The 12,755-nt window shown below is 38.5% G+C and overlaps 1 protein-coding gene across 4 annotated transcripts in view; it reads right to left on the bottom strand.

Moving 5' to 3' along the window:
- LOC104138034 (N-deacetylase and N-sulfotransferase 4) overlaps positions 1-10,463 on the bottom strand; it is a 165,469-nt gene extending 155,006 nt beyond the window's left edge. For all 4 annotated transcript variants that reach the window (XM_068941754.1, XM_068941751.1, XM_068941750.1 and 1 more), the window contains exon 1: positions 10,382-10,463. The gene's annotated coding sequence lies outside the window, so the exon portion shown is untranslated. The remainder of the gene's footprint in view (positions 1-10,381) is intronic.
- Positions 10,464-12,755: the final 2,292 nt, after the last annotated feature.

Below are 12,755 nucleotides of genomic sequence, written 5' to 3'. Positions count from 1 at the left end.
GTTGTTTTTGGCAGCTTCATCTTTAATACTGGAATGGTTGGGCTGCTGTGAAGTTAAGGCAATAGATGAAATGTGTACACATGCTGGTAAAATGTTTAGGATGAACTTAAGAGCAGGATAGTGCACTCATAGGTTGAGCTTCCCAGCTGTAGGTGCTCTGGGCTCTCTTTCACTGACATGGATAAATGTAAGCATCTCTGGGAAGTCTTTGAAACTCTGGTGATCTTGAAGAATGTGAAGCTGCCCACGTTGCTCACCTGTTGCCCCTCATCCTTATGCCAACAAGGACAGTGAGAGAGTCAGTCTAGCCATACGGTTTGACTTTTGGAAAGAACCAGTTCTTGAGGGAAAAATGGGAAGCAGGGTCATAGACTCAAAGGGATGCAACTGGGATCTTTGGATTCCATGAGTTCCCTCTGTAAGTCCCAGTCCATGTGGTTACTGGCTCTTTTCTCAGAGGAAAATAAGCTGGTTATTGGTATAGCACGCATATCCGAAGTTAATGCTTGTCTTCTGTTAGCTTTACTGTGCTGTTGCTTTTCAAAAGTGAATAGAAGTAGTACTCTCTTCTCTACACAGGAAGCCTTCTTTTTAACCTTCTTGCTAGCCTAACGTTCAAGTTCCTAAAAGCTTGATGGTTAAATCAGTTCTACACACTGGAAGGTAATGGAAGTGATTCTTTTAGTCGAGATAGTTGTAGGTAAAAGTTTAATTCAATCTAAGGGTGCATGATGTGAACTTTAGTGTGTATGTGGTTCCCCCCCGCCATGTGTTTGGATTTATCTTTGCGGACCTCGTTGACAAAACTTGGTTTCTTCTTACTTTTTCTAACCCTGCAGGGGCAGCATGGCTAGGAATGAGTTTACTTGCTTCTACGTACCAACAGAACCAACTTGAGGGCTCCCTTTAACTGTATTGGTGAACCCATGGGATGGAAATAGGTGAGTACTACAGAGAATAATTAGTTTTTGTTACAACTGATACTGTACAGAAGGAATCTCCTCTGCTGTTGCTTCTGAAGAATGCGTTTAAAAGCACTTGGTATGCTCTCTAGAGACAAAACAGGAATGTTATTATGCTAACACTACTTAGAATCCATCTTGGAGAACAGCTGATGTGTAATGCTTTTTTTATGTGAGTTAAACAGATGTATTAAAATACTGTAGGTGATCTGATCTGTCCTCAAGCAAACTTGGGTCAAAGATGTAGAATATAACAGATTGCAGTATGTACCCAATGATAGTAATCTTCCTGCTAAACTTTCATTATTTTGCCCTATGCTGTGACATGTTTACCAAACACTTTAATTGCTATCATGTAAGCTGATGCTTTTATTGAAATAAGATATATTTTTTGGAACTTTCATACCCAGGCAATAATGTCCTTGAGGAAAGGATAAAGCTCCTAGTAAGAAATAGTTTTGGTCTACTTAGACCTATTGCTTTTAGAAGCTCTAGCCACTATTTGGGGTGGTTCTGAAGCAGCTTTTAGTTGTCTTGATTACTTTTGCAGTTCAGTTTTGCATTGTCCTTGAAAATGCATGCTTGCATTCTACATTTAGATAAACACCAAGTCGTGCCTATCTGAAGTGAGTAATACCATATGTAGCTTCTGTCTGTCTCTGTTCTTCAGTTAGGGCCAGTATTTGTAAATCATTCACAGGGGATCCTGTGTTTTCTGTAAACTGGTGTATGAATGTCTGCTCGGGAAAGCTTTTTTTAGTGTTAGCTCAAGCCAATGTGGTAAGAATTAGGTCACATGCCATAAATACAACCAATGGGGGGGGGGGGGGGGGAGGAAATGAAAATTAACTTCTGTAAGCCTGGACAAGATCAGATTTCAGTATCTGTTGTGAGAAAGATGTAATTGTTTTGATGATGGTTATAAACTTTTTCCATGGAGAAAATACTGTACTTTGAGTATTGTGACATTTACAGTGCAATTCCGATGGACAAAATGACTCAAGTGTGCGTGTGGGGGAAGGAATTAATATAAAAATTTTAGAGCAAATATTTTTAAAGCTTTTTAGTCCAAGCAGCTCTTCATGTCAACAAATTGCTATTTTGGAGTCTTGAAGTGTTTGGGTCCTGAACTTTAGTGCTGTTTCACATTCTATAAAGGCTTACTACTGTCTTTGAAAATTTCCCAACATGTATTACATGTCAAATTTCTAAATTAGTTCAAAAGACATTGGGGAAAACCATTTAAGATTTGAGTTGCGCAGGCTTACAAACTCTCAAATTTAACAGGTCTCATTCAAAGCAGCTTGGCTTTCCCATGCTCAGATTTTCCAAATCATGCTTTGTGTTCAGTCTCAACTTTATGCACGTTTGGGATGAGGCCTCAGGTTTGATATAGCAAAATGAATCTTTATCTAAAGAAAACATTTCTCCCTTTTTGGATGCAATTTTGAGAGCCAGAATATAAAGTATTTATTGAACTGAACTGGTTATAGGTGGTGATAAAAAATGTGCCAAATCCCTGCTTGGGAAGGCTTCTAGGAGGAACTTTTTTCTGTCTGCTTGCATCCCTTTCCCCAGCACAAGGAAGCAGTTCAAGTAGACTGCAGTAGGCTATTTTTCTCTGGAAAATAAATATTCTGCTGAGTGGACCTGACAGCTCTCTGCCCTCGTGGCCTAAACAATACTAGTAATGGAGAAAGGCATATCATATGACTTCAAGTTTTTCCTATCTTACATAAGATTGAACCTCAAAATTTTGATTTAATTAACACCCCCCCCCCCCCCAGAACAAAAAGTGGCAATTGTTTCTATGCATAGGGAGATGTACTTTGCTGTCAGCTTGTGAATTTGGACTTGAAACTCATAACATCATTGCTTGACAATGGTTCAATATAAAATGTAAATGTACAGAGGGCTATACAGAATCTGTCATGAGTGCTTTCCTGTAATATGTGGTCTAAAAGCTTTAGTAACTGAAAATTTAATATGTCCATTACAGTCTGAAAGACTTGCTGTCAATTAAACTTGCTATAGCACTTTAAAAGAGAAATATTTCTCTTCATGACTTTTCTGCAAATGTCTATGAACTGCTTTGCAGTTGGAGATGGTCCTTTGACTGTCTGGGAGCTAGTACAAGCTTATATCTCTTCCAAAATCTTCTTTTCTAAGTATATTTGGATAATTATAGTCTTTTCTTTCAATTACTTAATCTTTGGGAAGCAAATTCGGCTCAAAGATTGTATAGTTTGCTCTAGGTCTTCAACTTAATCATCTTTTTTAAAATGTTTGTGCTGTGTGCTCCTCATTGAGGCTTGCCCAAGAAATATTTTTTTAGAATTTACAAACACCACTAACAGATGTAATAAGTTATTTAAGAAAGGTAAATACATTCTTTAATGTGTAAACATGCCTGAAAAATGAAGCACGTTACACATTCTGAAAGGTTATACAAAGGCAGTATGCTTGATGTCCTAGACAGATGACAGTACCTTTGCTTAAATGATCTGATAATAAAGGTGCTAGTTCTGTGAATATAGCACAATTTAAGGAGTGAGGCTGTATGGTGCACTTCTAGGAGATGCAGTACTGAGCTTGTGTACCAGGCAGAGAGGAGTTAAAAGGTAATTTCTGGTTCCTGGTGTGCATCTTCCGTAGCTCTGGCTGTCTCTAAGGACTGCCCTGGCTGCAGACTGGGGAGACTTCAAGCCTTCTAGGCAGCTTGTCCCTGTATGCCACCACTGAAGGACTATGTGGTGCAGCTCTGTCATCTCCCATCCTCACCATCCGTTCTAGAGCTGAAGGAATCTTAGCTTTTGACTGTTACGCAAGGGCAACACTGTTTTGAAGGTGAACCCATGTGTTTTTGGGAATTGTCACCTCTTTTCAGACCACATATCTGGTATAGAAGAGCTGGGGGAAAGAGACTGTTAAGACTTGTCAATCAGATTAAACAGATTCTATCCTTTCTCCTGTTTTTATCAGGAACAGGTTTTTAAAATAATTTCTAGATCATCCCTGTTTATTGCAATTTGGGTTGCTCTAAACAAACTGGATTCTTCCAGCCAGTCATGGTCTAAAATATGTGGCCAGTGGATCTTCAATATCATCTCTTTTCTCTACGGAACTGCTCCTAGCTAATGCAGCTGTAGTCAGATCATCAGCAGGACTAAATATGGCTGTCTCTTTCAGTGACAGAATGGTAGCTCAGTCTTGCATTGTTGGGCCTCAGGTGAAGTCACCTGCTAGCCCCTGAATGTAAATGTTCTTTATCAAATAAAGATATGAGCCTACTTTCACTTTAAGGGGAACCTTGTATTTTGGTTGCTCTTAGTTACATAAGAGGCAATATAGCTTCCAGTGAGACTGGCTGCAGTTAATTGTACAATGAAAGCTGTTCAGGGCCCAGATGTGCAGCATAGAGTTCTTGAAGGTAGTTAATGCAAACCTATGATATATGCATGAGATCTTTAAAATCTACGTAGAGCAGATGAGCACTATTTTTTTTTTTTTTTTTTTTTTTTAGCCTTCATGAACATTTCTCTTCTGTTGGGGTTTTGTTAGGTACCTGACAAATGTGTGCCGCTAGTGATAAACTGGGAGCTTAACTTGGTCTGGTATTAAAAGCTAGTTGTTATTCCCTTATGCCCATGTGTTAATGAAATTCTTGAAGTACTGTCCATCCAGTTGCTCTGAGAAAGCTTAATGAAATTTGGAAACCTGTTTCCTAGATGGTTAATGTAGGAGTGAACTGCAGAAAAATCTTGTTATGTCTACTTGTTACTAATATGTCTGCCCCACAAGAGTGGATGTGGAAGCATTCAAAAACAGTACAGTAGAGGAAGCTTCTGAAAAGGCTGAAAGTTCAGTCAAGAAAGCAGTGTTACCTGGCTGTTTTGTTTCTGACCTAGCTCACACCTTCATTACCCTCTGAGGCCAGTAAGTTCAGTGATCTTGTCTATAAATTGTTCCAGACACCAAATTAATTTCTTAATAAACTTTTTTTAGGTAACTATGGCCAGTTAGTTTTTATCCTGCCTGCTCTTACTGTGTTCCCAAACTTCAGCATGAGCCAGAGGAAAAATCTAGAGTAAGCAATACAGTGAAACTTCAAAAAACACTGGAAACATTCTTAATTTCTAAGCTTACTCTCAATTATTTGTTTAGAATGTTTCTTTCCTGAACACACTCTCCATATCTAAGATGCAAATTCAAACACGAGTTATTTGCCTATAGAGGAAAAAATACATTTTGTATTTTTTGCTTTACCCTGAGCTATGTTCCACCTTGTAAAACTTCAGTCAAATGCAATGAAAGAGACGTTCTGGTTTCAAAGTGATTCTAGACTTTGTCATGTGTTCCTATGCTTTTAAAAATATTTTTTCTTCTGATTCACTGAAAATGGAGGGATGCTGACACTGGTATTGAATCACCACTTTTTTAGCCAAGAAATAAAAGGTGAGGCTTTTACTATACTTGAATAGTGTTGGAAGGGTGCATTGAGTGGAGGTGGAAGGACAGAAGGTTAAGGAAAGGGTAAGAAACAGGAGCAGAGAGAAGCACTGAACTATGGCTGTCCATTGCCTTGCAGCATTACTCTGGTTGCGTTCCATGCTTTGAATCTTTTTCAGGACTGATCAAGTCAAAGTTGCATAGATCCCTGGCCGCTTTGACACCCTCAGGTACCGTTGTATTCTATTAAATGGGAATATAAATTTCTTAATAGCTAGGAAGTATCAACTGGTATGTTACCTGTACGACTCAAACTTGGCTTTGTGTGCCTGAGGGTGATCATGCGCAATTTTTTTCTGCAAGGCCCTCCTTCCACTGGGAGGATCAATTGCAAATAATCTTGATTAACCTCCAGATGTCATATGTTCAGTGCAGATGGATTTTTTCGGAAGAACTTAGCATGTTCTGGGAAATTAGTGGAAGATGAGTTTTAAGTGCCAAGCAAAAATCTTTCTACTTTTCTGAGGTTAGGTGGATGTTTGTAGATGTAAAAACTAGTTTCGTCTGCAGCCAGGTGAACTTTACCACGTCCCATTAAATTCTAGTCTTATGTTCATGGAAATCCTATGATAGCTAAACAAAAATAGATGTATCTGCTCTTTAGTATGGAAGAAGCAAAACCTAGAGCAGGGGAGAAGAGGAGAGAAGGTGATGAGAAAACTACTTAATCTGTCTTGAAAATGACAAGCTGCTCTAGCGGAACTTTCAGCAAAAAACTGCCTTGGCGCTTATGTCTGGTACGGACTATTACACCCCAACCAGTTTAGTTTTTGCAAAGCTATCATCAACGTGGGCGCACACTTGAGATGTGTCAGTCAACATTAGCCACAGAGTAGCAGCAGCCACAGCTAAAACACTTGTGTAGCACTGCATCATCTCCATGTTCAATGATGCTAAAGCATTTATCTAATAGAGGTGAACAACATGCTGTGGGGGGCGGGGGAGGATGAACTCTGGTTAGCTGCTTGGCAGCCCCTGAACTTAGGGGTGGTAAAAATAAAAACACTTTTTTATGATCTATTTTGCCATCTTGCCTTGTAAGATTTGTTCTGGTTTAGCTGTTGATGTGCGCTGTTGCAGCATGCCAGCATAACATTTAGTATGAAATTGAGGCACATGGGAATACTCTCATCCTTTGCCTATGAGTGGGAAATCACTTCCGATTCGATGTGTAGTCTGTGGTTGCTGATGGTGCATCTGAGTTTATGTATATGTTTTTCTGCATGGTCTTCAGAAGAATGGAAAAGCTGTGCCCTGTCTTTCTGCAATGAATAAGTGCACCTTTATATATTCAAAGAACTTGTCATGGATATTTGTGAGGAGCACCTAAAGCACTTTTAAGTTATTCAGAAATTGGCTCACTTTTGCTTTACGAATGCTTGCCTACCACACTTCAACTCTGAGTTTGAATTCAAACTTGCTTGTCTGTCCCATTCTGCTCTTTTTTTCCTCATTTTTCCTTTGAGGATATTCCCCAAAAGAGAATTCAACAGGTTGTTATAGAAATATTTTTTTTTCTAATGATAAAGCAGAAATGCAGGGAAGAATCCTACTTTGCAGGGAGCTTTATTCATGGTGGAATTCTGAGGGATAAGTTTTGCTGATGATGGAAATTATTAAAAATTTGAAAAGCATTGTCCAGTGTTTGTTCCCGGTTTGACAGAAAAAAATTCTGAGCACTGCATCTCTTATGAGCACATTTTAACCTGCAGAAGGTTTAGTAAAGTATTAGTAAGGGCAGACAAAAACTGTGCATTTACACAAGTGCTTCCATGCCTAAAGAATGTGCAAGCTCCTGTGCTTTAGAGCTTTTAGTATTAGTATCCAGAAAATTTGAAGACAGTCTGGCTCCATAGGTGGGAAAAAGGAGGCAACATGAGAAAGGAGAACCTAGACAATTTTGGAAGAACAGAAGTAAGACAAAACGGGGATGGTAGGAATCAAAAGACCTTGGACAAGATTAAAAAGCAGCATACAGGCAGATAGTATATAGGGATGGTATGTCGAAGGCTTGAAGGATTAACGTGGATTTAAAGGAAAAAAACTTCAAGGAGAAGCATTTTCGCTGAAACCTGTTTGGCTCGTTTCTCCACAAATGCAGAACTAGTATCTTCAAACAACACTTATTCTTACTGCAAACGCACATACAGCACTCTTCATACCATGAATGTCCAATATATAGAGTATTAAAATGTTTAACACAATTTCCAGGGACTTCTATAGCTTTTGGTCTTCAAACTGACAGTCTGACAAAACTATTTCAAACAACTGCACTTATGCCTTGTACGTTCTTGCTAATATGACTGCAGTTCTACTCTTTCTGGAGGAAGAAATATATTTACTTGGGAGAGAGTAAGATTACGTCTTAACTGAGGGAAGTGTCTCATGTATATGAAGGGAATCTACACTGTAATTATGAAAATAGCTCAACCCATTAAATTCTAAGCAACATTATTCAAATTCTTTTTGCTCCTAAATAAAGTCAGCTTTCAATACAGTGATTTTCAGTTTTACTGTACTTCATGTACAGTTAACTCATTGCAAATCTTGTAAGTTAGAAGTTTGTGTTGGCAGTGCTTTGTAATGAACACTTTCATCCTGACATGAGGACTAATCCTATGAGGTGAAGAGCAGCCTCCAGTTTCTTAGAGCCTGCCTGTTATGATGCACAGTAGCCTCTGAGTCAAAACGCATAATACTTGATATCTTGCTGCTATTAATGCTGAAGAGAAACAGAAAATAGGAACCAACCCATGAATATGTTTAAAAATCTTAAATTGTTGGAGTCAGTAACAAAGGCGGAAAACTACAGTCTAGGTCTTTCTGGCTGGATGATGCTATAATGGTAGTACCTGACTGCAGAAGAATTAAGAGGTCACCAAAGGATGAACAAGAAGAAGTTCAAGAGGTTATGTGGATAGGATTTGTCCTGTAATAGCTTGAGAGATCTCATTTTTCAAACGCAGTGAGACTTTCCTCATAACTGAAGAGAAATCAAAAGCAACAGGAAAAGTTTACCTGCAGTGCTGCAGAGCCACTTCCTTCCTTTCTTCTTCTCTCTGACATGCACTTTCTCCCATTCTCTTATGCTCTTTTAGTTATTTCTAATACTTACTCTGTGTTATTTTTCTATTCAATTGTCTGCTTTGGCCTCTTGTCAAGTATACTTGACTTCTACTTGCACTTGCTCCCTCTATATCATGCTTTTGTTTTTCTTTATCCTTTTATCTCCTCAGTAAGAGGAGGAAACAGAATAAGAGTTACTGTAATGGGTAACTTTATAGTTGCATCCCTGTCTCCAGGGTATGGAAAAGAGGTTAGTTCTGCCCCTGCCGCGCCCCTTCCCCCCCCCCCCCCCAAAAAAAAAAAAAAACCAAAAAAAACAAACCACTAGCTCTGCAATGGTGAGTGTAGAAGAGGCAGGGCATGAGGGAAGATGTATGGAAAGAGAGTACAGGAGGAGGGAAATATAATCTGATGATGTGGTGCACTATGACAAAGATTCTTCCTTGGCAGCTTCAGTCACTGCTCAGTTGTGCAAGCAGCAGCTTCAATGCAGGCCAAAGATGGGATTTCAGGTTTCATAGGAAAGATGTTGAGCCATTCTGGAGCATCCTATGCCCTGCTCAGAGAACAATTCAGCAGCTGCGAAACAGTGATTGTAAGGTACACTGTAATACAGTATAACTTGTTTTCAAAGCAGTAGTAACATAACACTTATAAAGCAGAAGGAGCTGCTGTAATAGAAGGGATGTTCAAGGTAGGTGGAGCTCTTTATATTCCAATTAAAAAAGGAAAAAGCACAAACAGTACATTTCTTCAAGTTATACTGGTAGATAAAGTCATTGCTTTATTAAAAGTCTGATCAAGTTTGTTTATGCAGCTGTTCATGGATATTTTGTTTCAGGATTGTTTTCCTTAAGGAGGGAAAGCTGTTTAACCATTATCAGTAATAGTACAATTTTGGAAAACTTGATACTTTTCTTGACGTAGTAATCTCTCTCCATATCCCAGAAAGCAAATAGCATCATGATTTTCTAAAAGAAAGTATTAGTGTGACTTACTTTTAAAAATCCGCAACCAAGCCGCATAAACAGCTGTTAAGTCCTTTAGTGATGGTTACAGAGCTCTAAAGCAGTGTTAATTTTTTAATGTCAAAATGCTTTTCATCTTATACTAGGATTATACAAGTTTCCATGCATATCATACTTCATACAGGATTAAACTTTTTCTAATAAAGTGTCAAAGCAACATTCTGTCTTCCTGAAATGGTTTGCATTTTACATGGTCATAGTGCATATGCAACTGACTCATTCGATAGAGGCTCATACCTCCCTAACAATTGTATGGTGTAGGACACAGCTCTTAATGTTGCAGTGAAGATTCTTTAAAGTGTGTGAATTATAATTGTGGATGGCTTGAGACAGTCTCTTAAGACATGTGGATATTGAATAACTGGTCAATTTTCTTGATTTCACCATGTTTCTGTTTATACTAGTAAGCTGTGTGTGCCCTGTAATTTAAAAAAAAAAAAAAAACTTAAATTCAACAACTGCTGAGGTTAGTCAAATGACTGAAAAAGTAGGAAATGATCATAAAGGTTAAATATTTTCTATGGTACCATAGCTTAGAAAGAGTGCATTTTTGCTGCCCTGAGTATTAACTATAGGCATTCAGTTTCTTCTTCTGAGATTCAGATCCTCTACAGTCTCTTCACTAGCTGTATTTCATTAACTTTTATAAACCTCTTGCCTTCAATAACAGCAAATGAAACTCTGGCACAATGTCTCCCTCTAGGCCACAGAAAACTCCAAGCTGCAATAATTCAGTGTTGGAGTTGAGTAAAAGACAAACTGTTCTATCATGTATCAGTAGCTACAATACATCAACTAGTAATGCAAGGTACTTACTGTGAAAGAAGCAGGGATATTCTCAGTTACTCTCAGCTACTTAATTATCCATAGTTCAGAGGTCTGTGGTGCTGTTCAGTCCTCACTGTGTTATATAAAGTACCACTTCCTGTTTGGCTCTGAACCATGAATTTCCTGTACTCAGGCACATAGGCCTAGAAACAAAACTTGAGGTTTCAGTGGTTTTTATGTTAGTTTAGAACATTCAACATATGAGAAACTTAGCTCTGAAGAAAAGGTTGTAGGGAAGGGTGGAAAAAGAAAATCATACCTCTTGGACTGCCTGTGTTTGTGTACAGTGGAGCCAAAGCTCAGTGAAATGCAGCAACCACAAGAGCTCAAAAAATTTCACTTTCTAATGAACAAAATTCCATGTGATCTTGTCCAAAGCAAAACAACATGTGTGACTCTTCTAGTATATCTTATACAGCAGCCTATGGACATCTCTGATGCCTTGCTGGCGGCATCTGAGTAAATACATTCCAGGAAATTTAATTATATTAGCCGCTTCTGTATCTGTATATAGCTATAATGCTCCTGGCAGTGTAACCTCTCAAGTATGTGATTTACAGCTTTCTATTATGTAATATAATATGCAAACCTGGCCTAAACTCTTTGTGACTAGCAACCTTCCCAGTGTATTTGGGGATTTTCTAGGTAAGAGTGGCCCTAGGGTGCCTTGAGGAAGGAGATCTTTTGATCAGAGCACCCTTTCACTGTGATGGGAGTTCTAAACAAGCAGCCTAAAACTCTTTTCGCTGTGAGTCCTCGATCTCCTGGTATATGCAAACACAGGGGACAAACCGTGGTAGTCTATCTCCAGGCTTCATTTATTCATTCTAATATACCCAACGTGCAGACCTTGCATGTAGTGGGTTTGTAAGGGCCGAGAAGCGATTCCAGTGGCAAGGCTGAAGAACCACCGTACTGGTTAATCTTTCTCAAAGAAGTGACAGTCACAGTTGTTATGCAAGTATCCCCTCTAGATGAGTTCACCTTCTCTTATTTGTGTAATGCTCAAGCTTATTTTGTTTCCTAACAAATGTTTTCTTACCTCTTAATGCTCTCTAGAGCCTTACTAGTCTTCAGTTTGGCAAAAACCTTGATCCTGAAAAAAGTCATCTGTAAACTCCCCTCTCTGTCCTGTGACTGAAAGAAAGCAGTGTTCTTATACTTTCCATTTAAAAAAGAAAAACCCTGTATGTTATGAATGTTATAGAAGATCTTGAGTTAGTTCTGCAGAATTCTATAGAATATGTTTAAATTCAAGTGCCTAAAATATGATAGGAGGTTTTAGCTTCCTGAAGGTGTAAATAATCCTGATTCAAAGTTGTCTTTTGTAGAACTATGTAATATTATGGTATTTTTTTCAGAATGGCCCACAAAAGACTTGATAGACGTTGATTATCGCTACTGAACTTAGAGGCGAATCACATTGGTGCTCTTGCTAGTTCACATACTTTTCTACTTGCTCATGCACCTTTGACATCTTTCACAATCCAAAAAAGGAATATTTCTTCAATAAGGGAGGATTTGTTTTTAATAGGTGGCTGAATGTGAGGGACAATCATGAGCATTGGTCTACTCTTGTCAGAGGAAGGCAACATCCCAGCTACTGAGTTGGTGGAAATGATTACCCAAGAAACCACCATGTTTGGACTTTTGACAGTATGTGGAGCAGTGGCTAACCACATTTCATAGACTAGGTTCAACCCCTTCTTACAGAAGTCTTCTCTGGAACTCCTCCTAATTTAAAAAATTACATTCCTTAAAGACAAAGAGAAGAATACTGGTAAGCATGGTTATTAGTTTCTTTCCCCCTCACCCTTTTAAATCACTTTCAGTGAACAAATATCTGCCTTGTCTTTTCCAGTTCACTTTCTGAAAAATGTTAAGTTGGGAGTAGTTTCTTTTATCCAAATACTTCGATATATTTGTATGACCTCATCAGTACAAGTTTTCCTTCTCTTTAATGATTCAGCAGGAGAAATTAAGATATGTTTTTCCTTTACAGGGGAAAAGGATTTGAGGACATGTCTGGTATGTATCTTAAGAGGCCTGACTTCAATAAAATACCTTTCTGTCTGAGTTTTCAACATAGCAGGCGATGTTTTAGGAAAAAGCAGTGCCCATTAATGTTTGTGTCTGCCTTGGTGTGTCCCCCCCCGGACTGGAAAGCATTGTCTCTGCTGCCCAAAATGAAAGTCTGACTTTGCGGGCATGTATGTTTTATAAAGTAACTTGCCTTAACGAGGATTTGACCACAGCTCTTTAGTTTTACAGAGGTTAACTTTTTTTTTTTTTTTGAAATGGTCTCCTTTATATTCTGGAAGATCTTTGAGCATGAAGCATGTAGCTAGATAGGTATTTCCAT

Source organism: Struthio camelus, chromosome 4 (assembly GCF_040807025.1).
Source record: "Struthio camelus isolate bStrCam1 chromosome 4, bStrCam1.hap1, whole genome shotgun sequence".
Taxonomy (NCBI): Eukaryota; Metazoa; Chordata; class Aves; order Struthioniformes; family Struthionidae; genus Struthio; species Struthio camelus.
This window is presented reverse-complemented; position numbering and strand designations above follow the sequence as displayed.